The sequence below is a fragment of the Panicum virgatum genome, unplaced genomic scaffold (genome assembly GCF_016808335.1).
Source record: "Panicum virgatum strain AP13 unplaced genomic scaffold, P.virgatum_v5 scaffold_5101, whole genome shotgun sequence".
Lineage (NCBI taxonomy): Eukaryota > Viridiplantae > Streptophyta > Magnoliopsida > Poales > Poaceae > Panicum > Panicum virgatum.
In genome coordinates, this window is record NW_024376471.1 from 1,721 (window position 1) to 14,172 (window position 12,452).

General features: G+C 37.8%; 1 long non-coding RNA gene across 1 annotated transcript; it reads right to left on the reverse strand.

Annotated features, from left to right (window-relative positions):
- Nucleotides 1-318: 318 nt before the first annotated feature.
- On the reverse strand, nt 319-4,136 carry LOC120694345. Its single transcript, XR_005683447.1, has 5 exons — nt 4,112-4,136; nt 3,855-3,940; nt 3,469-3,683; nt 554-713; nt 319-455 (listed from the first exon to the last, which is right to left on the reverse strand). It is a non-coding gene; the product is annotated as an uncharacterized LOC120694345 (long non-coding RNA).
- Nucleotides 4,137-12,452: the final 8,316 nt, after the last annotated feature.

Below are 12,452 nucleotides of genomic sequence, written 5' to 3' on the forward strand. Positions count from 1 at the left end.
GTACTGCTTCATCATCAATGGAGCTAACTTGTTTGCCAAAATTTTCAAAATTGCAGACACAGCAGCACCTTCGATACTGGCCATCATTTATTTTGAAAGTGTCTGCTTGCCCAAAAAATCCTGCCAGACCAAATTGAACATGAGCTGCTACTTTTGAAACAAAAAAAAATGATCTGCACAAACTAGCTGTACTCTCAATAAATTATGGGTTATGCATGTTCCAAACTAACTGAATCCTATGGCACTTTTTCATGCATGATTGTTTCTTTGTTACTTTGCTAACATGATGTATGACTGGCACCATCTGATAGACCTATATGAAACAGTAGTTGATGATATTGATGTCTGACCTGGGAAAACAGGTAGACTGCTAGCCTGAAGCTGAGCTCTTTAGCCTTTTAGTCTTTGAGCTGCACAACTGTGGCCGCAAACAGTCTCGTCTAGCCTTCTTGTTCCTGTTATCACATGAAACAAGAAGCATTATATATACGAGGGGATTTCATACTTTGGAGCATGTAAAAGAGAAAGGTAACAGTGTTTAAGATTAACGTACCATAGCCTCGATTCACAAAGGAGCAGATGAGGATCTCGAACAGATGGCTGATTAGTTCCTCAAGATGAACATACCATAGCCTCTAGCTCGGACGAATCAACTCTAATTACGTTTATTTCCTACTTGTGATGTGTGACTTCTGAGTTCCTGGATTCAGTACCTAACAATAGGCAGGATAATAATACATTTTTATTTGCTGAAAACAGTTGCACTGGAAAGCAGAAAGTGTGGATGTTGATGGTAATTGACGAACTTAACAGGAGTATGGATCGAGCAAGAAAAAAACAAAACAAAGGACTTGAGTAGTCTTTGGTTAGAACAAAACATATACTAGGATAGTAAGCTAGTTGCATGAGAGTAATTACTTTTTAGTTACTCTCTGTCATGTAACTAACTAAGCCAGATTGCACTCGTCTTACTGGTCCTAGCTAAGTCGCAACAGGCTTAATAATCATAGTTGTAACCAGGGTATTGAAGCGGTTGCAATTGTGGTGTCAGGCCAATTGCAACTGAGCATATTCTCTAGTTGTAACTGGAATCGCTTTATTGGTCCTAGTTGCAACCGATTTAAAGATCCTAGTTGTAATTACGGCTGCAGTGAAGCGGTTGCAGTCACGCACGGGATCTGGCCAATTGCGACTGAGTATATTCCTTAGTTGTAATTGCAATCGCCTCGTCGGTCCTAGATGCAACGGTTTTAATGATCTAGTTGTAACTGGGACATTGAAATAGTTTGTAGTTGTGGATGAGAACAACTGCAACTGAACATCTTACTATTATTAATTGGAGATGAAAAAGGATGCACGGCTTACGAAGCGCTCTAGAAAAAGAGAAAAAAGTCTAGAAAATTCCACAATAATCAGAAACATCTGGCCTTCTAATTATATCCATGATTATTAGTAGCCAAAGGTGACCCATCTCCCATCGCAATCAATCCATGCATCGATTCCTCATAGAGGATCATTTAAATTCTCTTTATATATTTTCCTTATTATTAACACACCTGCCACCACAGTCAATCCATGCATCGATTCCTCACAGAGGAACATTTAATTTTTTTATTTATTTTTACGTATTATTAAACCACCTCCCACCTCAATCAATTTATGCATCGATTGGAGGATCATTTATTTTTTATTTTTTCTTATTATTAACCTATGTCCCACTGTATTCAACCTATAAATCCATACTTTTTGGAGGACCATTAAAAATCTTTTTTTCTATTTCTTCTTATTATTAACTTTCAATTAATCCATGCATTGATACATCTTGGAGGACCATTTAAAAGTTTTACTTTTTGTTGTGGTACAACATCTAGCCAGTAATATTAAAATAATTAGTGAAAATACTCAATAAACATAATACATAAAATACTTAGAAAGAACGAAAAACACAACAAAATAAATATTATACATACAATTTTATTAAATATAATAGACAACCAAACATTGAATCAAATGTTAGTTGTGGTTTATAGTTTTAGACCGATAGAGTAAGTATTAAATATTTTAAAAAAACATATATCTATAGAAATAATTATTGCATTCATTCTATTTTAAACAAATTCACAAACAACCCTATAAAATAGAACTTAAGAAGCACAGTAAATTTATATATTCAAATTATCTATATTATAAGAGATGATTTAAGGTAACCCCTTTAATTGTATTTGAATTACCCACTTACAATATGAAATATTATTTAAAACAACCCTAAAATCTACATGTAATTTTTCACACATGTTTAATTTCTTTAATATAATCTTATAAAGTTAAATAGAAAACCATATTATATATTATAGTAAATAATCTACACACCCAATATATTCATATAAATTAGACATCTATGTCATTTTAAAATTAAAAAACTACATCTACATTTACCAGTATTAGCTATTATTAGAAAATAGATAAATAGAAAGTAACTAAATTAACAAAAGTTTAAAAGGAAATCTGGATTCGTACATCACCACAACAAGGATAAAAAAGTAGATGACATATTTAAACATAGATTTCAAGGTACTCCCTATGTTCCATGATAATTTATGTTTTATAAATTCTCATACAGTTTAATTTAGTAAGGTTGAGTTAAGGCACATGTGTCCCCTTATTGACGTGTTACCTATGTTGATCACTTTCCTTATGTTATTAATCTCCTAACTTTTAGTTCCTATGGACAAATTTTAAATCGTAAAATAATATGTTAAGGACACATTTTGAAGGGTGAGAAACTATCAACGTAGATGATAAAAGTTATATAATTAATTATTAGTTTTATCACAATCAATATAGAATACAAACTAAGAAAGCATTATTACAGTTAGAAAATGTGAGCGCGTGGACAGATGACAGAGAAAGAAAAAAACAAATATAAGTATTTTTATTAGTTGTATGTATTAAATTTATCCACAACCACCTAATTAATGTTTATATTTGTTATAGTTCTAGCCCGTGGAGGAGCACGGGTTGGTGGACTAGTATTGCCTAATTTTAAGTGAGTTACTTGCAACTATATGCACAGAAGAAATATAGACTAGTTGTAGCTAGCATACATGGGTCACAACCGATTTTCTGCCTATCTTTTTATGGCTGCAATAGGAGATTAAAAACTTGGCAAGTCTGTTTGTTTAGCTTGTACGCAAAACGTAATTATTGCAACAGGCTGCCATGCAATAAGCACATGGGACCGATAAACGCATGCTGCGTGCGTCGCGCTTTGTGTTGCAGAGACAGACGTGCGTCCATGGGGACAGATGCTGGTCGGCTGGTGTTTTGCAGAGATGCGTGGTCAGCAGCAACAGAATCAGATGCGTGTACGCGCATTTTCTCATGCATATGTACATATGTATGTATGAGGAGATTTAGGACTTTTGAGCATGTCAAATAGAAAAGTAATGGTGTTTAAGATTAACATACCGTAGCTTCAACTCACAAAGCAATTGAATAGGATCTTGTGCTGTAATTATGATTTATGCCTTTTGAGCTTTCAGCCTTCCGTAGATGAGAATTGGGAGAACGATGTGGTCGATTAGTCTCTGAAGATAAATAGCCTCTAGCTTAGAAGAACCAAGCATTATCACGTAAGTTTCCTACTTGTGATGTATGACTTGTGAGTATCCTGCCTTCAGTACCTGACAATAGCCACCAGATCAATAATCATCAGTGTTTGTTTGCTGAAAATAGTTGCATTCAGAGCAGAAGGTGTCAATGTTGATTGTAAATTGATGAACCTCAATGGAGTATGGAGCAAGAAAAACTAAACAGAGGACTTGAGCTGTCCTTGGTTAGAACAGAAGATGTACCAGCTGAGCTCAAACGTATTCGTCCTCTCCTCTGGCTACGTATTGTACTTATGATATATGACTTCTGAGTTTCCTGCCCCTAGTACCTGATAATGGGCAGAACAATCACCAGTTTTGTTTGCTCAAAACAGTTGCAGCGAAAGCAGAATGTGTATATTCATTGATCGTGGGAGAAGAAATCGACCAACTTTGCTGGAGAAAGAAAAAATGAACAGAGGACTTGAGATGTCATTGATTAAAACAGATAAAACATGTACCAGGAGCTCAGATCTGCTGCTTCTGGTTGTGCCAACTGCAATCGCCAAATGTATTCCTCCAATATGGATATACTCTTATATATGTACTGTCTTTGGATCTTAAGAAAACCCAAGCATGTGTTTAACGTCTATATATATTTTAATCGAACCAAGCAACATAGGTGTACGTTTACAACGTACGAAATTCAAGTTTTTAAACATATGTTTTTATAAGCACATGTATTTGTACCAGTCAAATAATGTAAGTTTGTTACGAGATCAATAGTCTATTATCTCAAGATGTGCCACGGAATGTTTTGTGAAAATTTAATTTGTAGATGGCTCGTCGGTGGATGTATACCATGAAAAGGACGGAGAGGGCTTTCCGTGTTGAATTGGATAAATTCATTGATGTTGCGAAGATGGATGCGAGGATCAAGGGGGTTTCCGGTATATGTTGCCCTTATAGGAAGTGTAAAAATCTGAAGGTCTGGGCAGACGTAGTCACCATCAGGTCACACGTGATCATTGAAGGATTTGTTGATGACTACTCCACTTGGATCCATCATGGAGAGCATGACACTCCTTCGGAACTACCAGTAACCGATCAAGGAACATACGGGTTTATAGGATGTGGAGATGCGGATGATAGTGAAACATTCTTCGATGCCGACCTTCACATGACGTGTTCTCATGTTGATGGAAATGATGACGGTGGTGGTGGATACATAAGCATACCTTCGGGGAGTTTAGAAGGCCAATATGGTGATGATGATAGTGATGCAGATGAGCTGGAACAAATGCTGAAGCACTTTAAGGCGGATGTCCTTATTGGGAGCGCGAAAGGGTTAGAGCATTTCAAGGTGGTAGAGGATGCAGCACACCATAGCATGTACGAGAAAGGGGGTGTCCAACTCATTGGTCTGAGCTAACGGTTTGTACTCGAGCTGTTGATTCTGAAGGCCAAGTACGGATGGTCTGACTCTAGCTTCAACGATCTGATGAAACTCTTATCCTAGGTTGCTTCCGAAGCCTAACTTTGTGCCTGAGAACATGTACCAGGCAAAGAAGATTATTAGCCCATTCACAATGGGAATTGAGAGAATACATGCCTGCCCGAACTACAGGATACTATATCGAGGGGAAACATTTGGGAAACTAGAGAAATGTCCAACATGTGGCACTAGTCGTTACAAGCAGAATGACATTTACAAGGACGACGATCAAGCATCCTCCAAAAGGAAGAAGAGCAAGAAAAAGGGTGTGCCTGAACCTTCCGAAGAAGATACATGCTTAGGCATAGACGAGAACAAGAGGAGATTCCCCAAATTGGTTATGTGGTACCTCAATCCAATCGACCGCTTAAGGCGTATGTTTGCAAACCCTCGAGAAGGAAAGCTGATGTGTTGGTGGCATGAAGAGCGGATTCAAGACGAGGGTAAGCTTTCACACCCAAGGAATGTGAGGTTTGCACTAAGGACAGATGGAATGAATCCTTTTGGGGAAAGAAACAGCATACACAGCGCATGGGCAGTTATATTGACCATATACAACCTACCGATTTGGCTTTGCCAGAAGAGGAAGTTAATAATGTTGTGTATTCTGATACAAGGGCCAAAACAATCGGGCATTGATATAGATGTCTTCCTTGAGCCATTGATGGCTGATATGGTGAAGCTTTGGAATGAGGGTGTGCGAATCTGGGACGAGTATGCTATGGACCACTTCACATGCAGAGGAATTATAATCGTTACCATCAATGACTACCCTGCATTGTTCTCGATCTCTAGACAGATCAAAGGAAAGACGGGATGTTTAGTATGGCTGGATGGCACGATGTTTGTGTACCTGGATGGTTCAAAAAAAATTTGTGTATCTGAAGTACCGCCGGTTCCTTGTTGAAAGGCACAAATACCGCAGGAAGGTGTTCTACGCCCTCTTTGATGGTAAGGCAGAGTCAGGTTCAATACCAATAAGAAGACACAACAACAAATATGTTTTTGATATGGTAAGGAAGATTAACGTCAGCTATGGCAAGAAGATCAAGATAACTAAAGCCCCTATAGAGGGCGTGCCTTTCAAGAAGATGTCAATGTTCTTTAAGTATTTGCCATACTGGAAGGACTTGGAGGTTCCACATGCCGTCGATGCTATGCACATAAAGAAGAACGTGTTCGATAGCACTATCTATTTGATGATGGATGTAAAAGGCAAGACAAAGGATGGCTTGAGGTCACGTTGGGACCTGGTAAACATGGGAATAAGAAGTGACCTCCACCTCGTGGAACATGCGAATGGGAAAATTATGCTGCCAGCCGCTAGCTACAACCTGACATTAGGAGAGAAAAGGGAACTTTGCCTATGTCTAAGTCGTCTAAAAGTGCCAACCGGGCTGTCATCTAAAATAAAGAAGCTAGTATCCATGAAAGATTTATCGCTAAGCGGATACAACGCTCACGATTGCCACATGATGCTAACGGTATTCCTCGCGGTTGCTATAAGGGTTGCCAAGCCTGCATTTGTGCGTATGGTAATAACTCGGATGGTCTACTTCTTCAGCAAAATCTCGCAAAAGGAAATTCGTTTAGATGAATTGGATTCACTGCAACAGTTCTGCACGGAGACTATGGCCTAGCTAGAGATGCGTTTTCCTCCATCACTTTTCAACATAATGCGACACCTCATGGTACATATGGTCGACCAGATCCGTGCACTTGGTCATACCTACTTACATGAAATGTGAGCATACGAGCGTTTCATGGCGACTCTAAACCGCTATGTTCTCAATTGTGCTTGTCCTGAGGGGTTCATGATAGAGGCCTACTGCACCAAAGAGATTGTAGAATGCTATCAGGATTTCTTGGTGGACAAGAAAGGTATTGGCGTGATTACATCTCATCACACGGGGAAGTTAGAAGGGAAAGGAACGAGGGGGAGGAAAACATTTGTTGATAGGGCATACCATAAAGTGGCAAGCGCTCATTTCAGTGTCCTACACCAGTTGGAGATTATGTCTCCGTTCATCGAGCAGCCCCTTAATATTGTTCGCGCAGAAAGCAACAGCCGATCAGAGGCTTGGGTCATGAAGGAGCACAAACAACGATTCACCACCTGGCTCATGGACCAAAACATAGAGGAGGGAACAACTGTTGAGGGAGTCACATTGAAACGGCTGGCTTTGGGTCCTTTTGCACAGGTCAGGACATGGCAGGCATATGATATTAATGGGTATACATTCTACACATCTGCCAAGGATAAGAAAAGTGTCTGCCAAAACAGTGGAGTTTGGATAGACGATGACACAACGGGAAACAAGGTCATATTTTGGCCTTATAGAGGACATATGGGAGCTTGACTATGGAAGGACCATACAGATTCCTGTGTTTAGGTGCCAATGGGTCAAACACCCACAAGGTGTAGAGGTGGACAACTACGGCCTGACAATTGTTGACCTGGCCAAAGTTGGCTACAAAGATGACCCTTGGGTACTCGCCAAATGAGTTGCACAGGTTGTATATGTCCTCGACCCAAGCCAGAAGAACGAGAAGCACATAGTTGCCTCGGACAAACAGACTATTATCGGGGTTCATGGTGTGAACGATGTGGAGGCCTTCAATGACTATGATGACATGCAGGTCTCCACAGATCTACCAACCAAGATCAAGATTGTAGAAGCAAGCATAAAGGATGTTAAACCATGGTCACGGCTCGATGGAGAGCCAAGATTTGTAACCGCCTAATGCACTACTGTTATTTAATTTCACATTGTAACCTTTGCACGTCAAATATTTTGAGTTTGATCAAAATTTGTCTTCTGTTGTTCAAAAACAAGTAAATATTAAAGGAGTAAATATAAAAAAAAGGATATAACAAGTCAATATAAGATAATTATGTATAAAAGAAGTAAATAAAAGACAATATAAAACAAGAAAATATGAAAAGGAGTAAATATAAAATAAGGGATATAACAAGTAAATATAAGATAATTATGTATAAAAGAAGTAAATAAAAGATTATATAAAACAAGAAAATATGAATAAGTAAATTATAAATTATAAATAAGTTAGCAGCAGCAGTTGACGCTATCCACCGCGGCTGCTAAGTGACTTAGCAGCAGCGGTTGGAAAGTCCACCACTGCTGCTATAACTGTGGGCGGCCCGCCCCACTCCACTTATAACTGCTGCTATATGTTAGCAGCAGCGGTGGATTACGTTCACCGATTCTGATAGTGTCCCATATTTTTTTCAACATCGATTTCAGTTTTTAAACAGTGTTCTTGTGACCCTCCACCGAAAGTTGTTTTGGTTTTTTTGCTCCTCTTGGGCCTATAAATACCCTCCAGTGCCCCCCACCTCTTGCCAAGCTACATCAGTAGAAACAATGTCTCACATATTCTTCTCCTCCTTCCTTGCCTTTCTGCTTATTGGGATAGGTTGCATGTAATGCAAACTCCAAGTTGTGGAAAAATCCTAATCTCTCGCCGGATGCAACTATTCCGGTGGGAGTTCCAGGTTGTGGAAAAATCCTAATGGATTTATTCCATAACCAGTTGCCTTGCAGCTGCCCTACCCTCCTTTATAGAACTTGCAGGTGGTGTACATCTCAGCTAATATGAGTCCTACCCACCGGCAGAGAAAATACTTGCTGAGGTGTACACCACCTGCAAGTTCTACAAAGACGGTTGCAAATCCATCAAGTTAGTGGATAAATTGTGTGTACGTTGACATTTTTTTATCGTTGTGGAGAAAATGCTTGCTGAGATGTAAGCTGTTAGCTTTTATGTATCATTATTTCAGTTTTTATGTTTTATTATTTCTTGTTGTGTTCAGCTCACATTGAGATGACTATAACATGAGTGCATGGCAAATGTGTTCTTGTTGTTTAAGGTATGATATTGCAAGAATATATGAAAGTAGAGGGGTAAATAGAAGAACTAAATATAAAAGAAATAAACAAAAGTAAAGGAGTAAATAGAAGAATTAAATATAGAAGAAATGTATTCTTGTTGCAGGTTGGAGAAATGTATTATAGAATAAATATAATAAGTATAAGGCACTTAGCAGCAATGGTTGGAAAAATTCACCGCTGCTGGTAAGTGAGGGTGGCCGGACCCACTCCATTAGCAGCAGCGGTGGACACCGAATATTTTATGAATTTAATTGAATTTTTATAATTTAGTGCAGAAATAAATTAACAATACACAAATAGCCTCAGAAAATCAAGATATTTGGCGGAGGGGCAACATATGTCCACATAGCATCCTCAAAAAAGTTTGGACAAGAAACGCTACATGTTGCCGGTGTTTCCTTCAACTCGTCATGTGTGTTACACGCGAAGTCACTTTTGCCATCCCTAGTTCACTTCAATATTTTCAACAAGATCCATAGTTCACTTCATCCTCTTCATGTGGGGGTTTGAGGTTCGCTTCGTATAGCATGTTTATTGAACTAGGTAATTTATTTGCATTTTTTGGTCAACACTACAATATTTTATGAATTTAATTGCATTTTGTTGATTTACTGCAAAAAGAAATTAATAATAACCAAATAGCCTTAGGAAATCAAGATATTTGGTGGAGGGGTAAAATATGTCCATGTGGCATCCTCAAAAAAGTTTGGACATAAAAATCCACAAGTTGTCGGTGTTTCTTTCATATGGCTTCCACTCGCCACGTGGATCACTTGTAAAGTTAGCCTCATCGTCTAAGTTTCAACGTGATCCATAGTTCACTTTATCTTTTTTATGTGGGGGCTTGAGATTACCTTAGTATTGCATATTTATTGAACTAGATAACTTATTTGCATTTTTTGGTCAACACTACAATATTTTATGAATTTAATTGCATTTTTGATGATTTACTACAAAAAGAAATTAATAATACACAAATAGCCTCAGAAAATAAATATATTTGGTGAAGGGGTAACATATGTCCATATAGCATCCCCAAAAAAGTTTGGACAAGAAAATCCACATATTGCCGGTGTTTCTTTCATATGCCTTCCACTCACCACGTGGGTCACTTGTGAAGTTAGCCTCATCGTCTAAGTTTCAATGTGATACATAGTTCACTTTATCCTTTTCATGTGGGGGCTTGCTATTATCTTAGTATAGCATATTTATTGAACTAGAGAACTTATTTGCATTTTTTGTCGACACTACAATATTTTATGAATTTAATTGTATTTTTTATGATTTACTAAAAAAGAAATTAATAATACACAAATAGTCTCGGAAAATAAATATATTTGGTGGAGGGGTAACATATGTCCATATAGCATCCCAAAAAGTTTGGACAAGAAAGTCCATATGTTGCCGGTGTTTCTTTCATATGGCTTCCACTCGCCACGTGGATCACTTGTGAAGTTAGCCTCATCGTCTAAGTTTCAACGCGATACATAGTTCACTTTATCCTTTTCTTGTGGAGGCTTGATATTACCTTAGTATAGCATATTTATTGAACTAGATAACTTATTTGCATTTTTTGTCAATATTATAATATTTTATTAATTTAATTGTATTTTTAATAATTTACTACAAAAAGAAATTAATAATAATTTACTGCAAAAAGAAATTAATAATACACAATTAGCCTCGAAAAATAAATATATTTGGTGGAGGGGTAACATATGTCTATATAGCATCCCTAAAAAAGTTTGGACAAGAAACTTCATATGTTGCCAGTGTTTCTTTCATATGGCTTCCACTCATAACGTGGGTCACTTATTAAGTCGGTAGAATCATCCAAGGTTCAACATGATCCATAGTTGAATTTATACTTTTCATGTGGAGGCTTGAGATTACCTTAGTATAGCATATTTATTGAACTAGATAACTTATTTGCAAATTTTGGTCAACAATACAATATTTTTATGAATTTAATTGCACTATTGATGATTTACTGTATAAATAAATTTAGTAAAGATAAATATTGTACAAAATAAACTTTGTACAAATTTTGTATTTTTGGGCGGCAGCGTTTTGGTGGGGTTTTATTTTTTCCGATGCGGATGAACAAAAAATGTGTCGCGGCTAAATTTCACTCTGTTATTTCACTATGGCTGCCATAATTTCTTTGTGGGTGCACGTAACACCGACAAGGTAATTGTAAACACCGACAAGGAAAATACATATTTCCCTGTTGGCGTTCTTATTTTTCTGTCGATGTCGTGAAACTGACAAGGAAAATACTTAATTTCTCTGTCGGTGTTCTGTTTTTTCGCGTCGGTATCCTGAAACCGACACGGAAAATACCTATTTCCTGTAGGTATTATGTTTTTTCCGTCGGTTTCCTAAAACCGACAAGGAAAATACTTATTTACTTGCTAGTATATATATATTTTCCTGTCGGTTAGTGCTTGGACCGACAGGGATAATATATTTTCCCTGTCAGTTTTTGAAAAACCGTCAAGGAAATTGTTTCACCGACAGGGAAAAACGGTTTCCAGTAGTGATAGGTCCACCGGCAACCTAAAGGGTCTGGATACTATGGATACTACGCTTGCAAATATTTGCGAGTCAGGTATAGAACGAACCCTGAAGACGTAAGTGCTCCATGAAACATCTCAATTAATAATGCAATACACAACGTGTCCGTATATGTATAAATCACTAATAATGTTTGCTTTATCAATTATTAGATCCCTAAAATCCCTATGTATTGTTGGCCCCTAACTGAAAGGCATCTTATGAACGTCGTGGCCGACCTCTGCCGTTTCACAATGCACGAGGTATGCAACCGGCAAGGTCGGTTCTTTGATCCAGAGTCATACCTAACACGCGACGACAAATTCAAACGGCTTACCGACTGGGGGCACCATTCATTTTAATGAACTTGTATTAATTATATCTGTGCAGCCTTCTGTGCATATATTGTATGTTTGTATATATGTGTATATATATGTGTATATATATATATATGTATATATATATATATATATGTATATCTGGTGAAGCTGGATGTATATAGGATAACAAATGTGTGTTAACTTTGTCACAGCTTTATTATCGCATGTGTTAGAGAAAAAGCAACGAAAATGCATTTCAATTATATATTCGAGGTGTGCTACAATACCGGTGATCCCGTTTTGTCGATGTGTTTCGAAAATACTAAATACCTGCATTTCAAATCAAATAGCAAATGCTATCACAAATAGCGGGAACCAAATGCTTTTAAAATGGCGGGAAACATAAATAGAGCAGGACATTCAAACGTTGCGCCAATATTCAAACATTAGCAGTGGCGGTGGAAAATTCATTACACTGCCTCTGCTACAGACTTAGCAGAGGTGGTGGGTACAACCCACCGCCTCTGCTAGACCAAATAGCAGAGACGGTGCACAGAGTCCACCGCCTCTGCTAAGT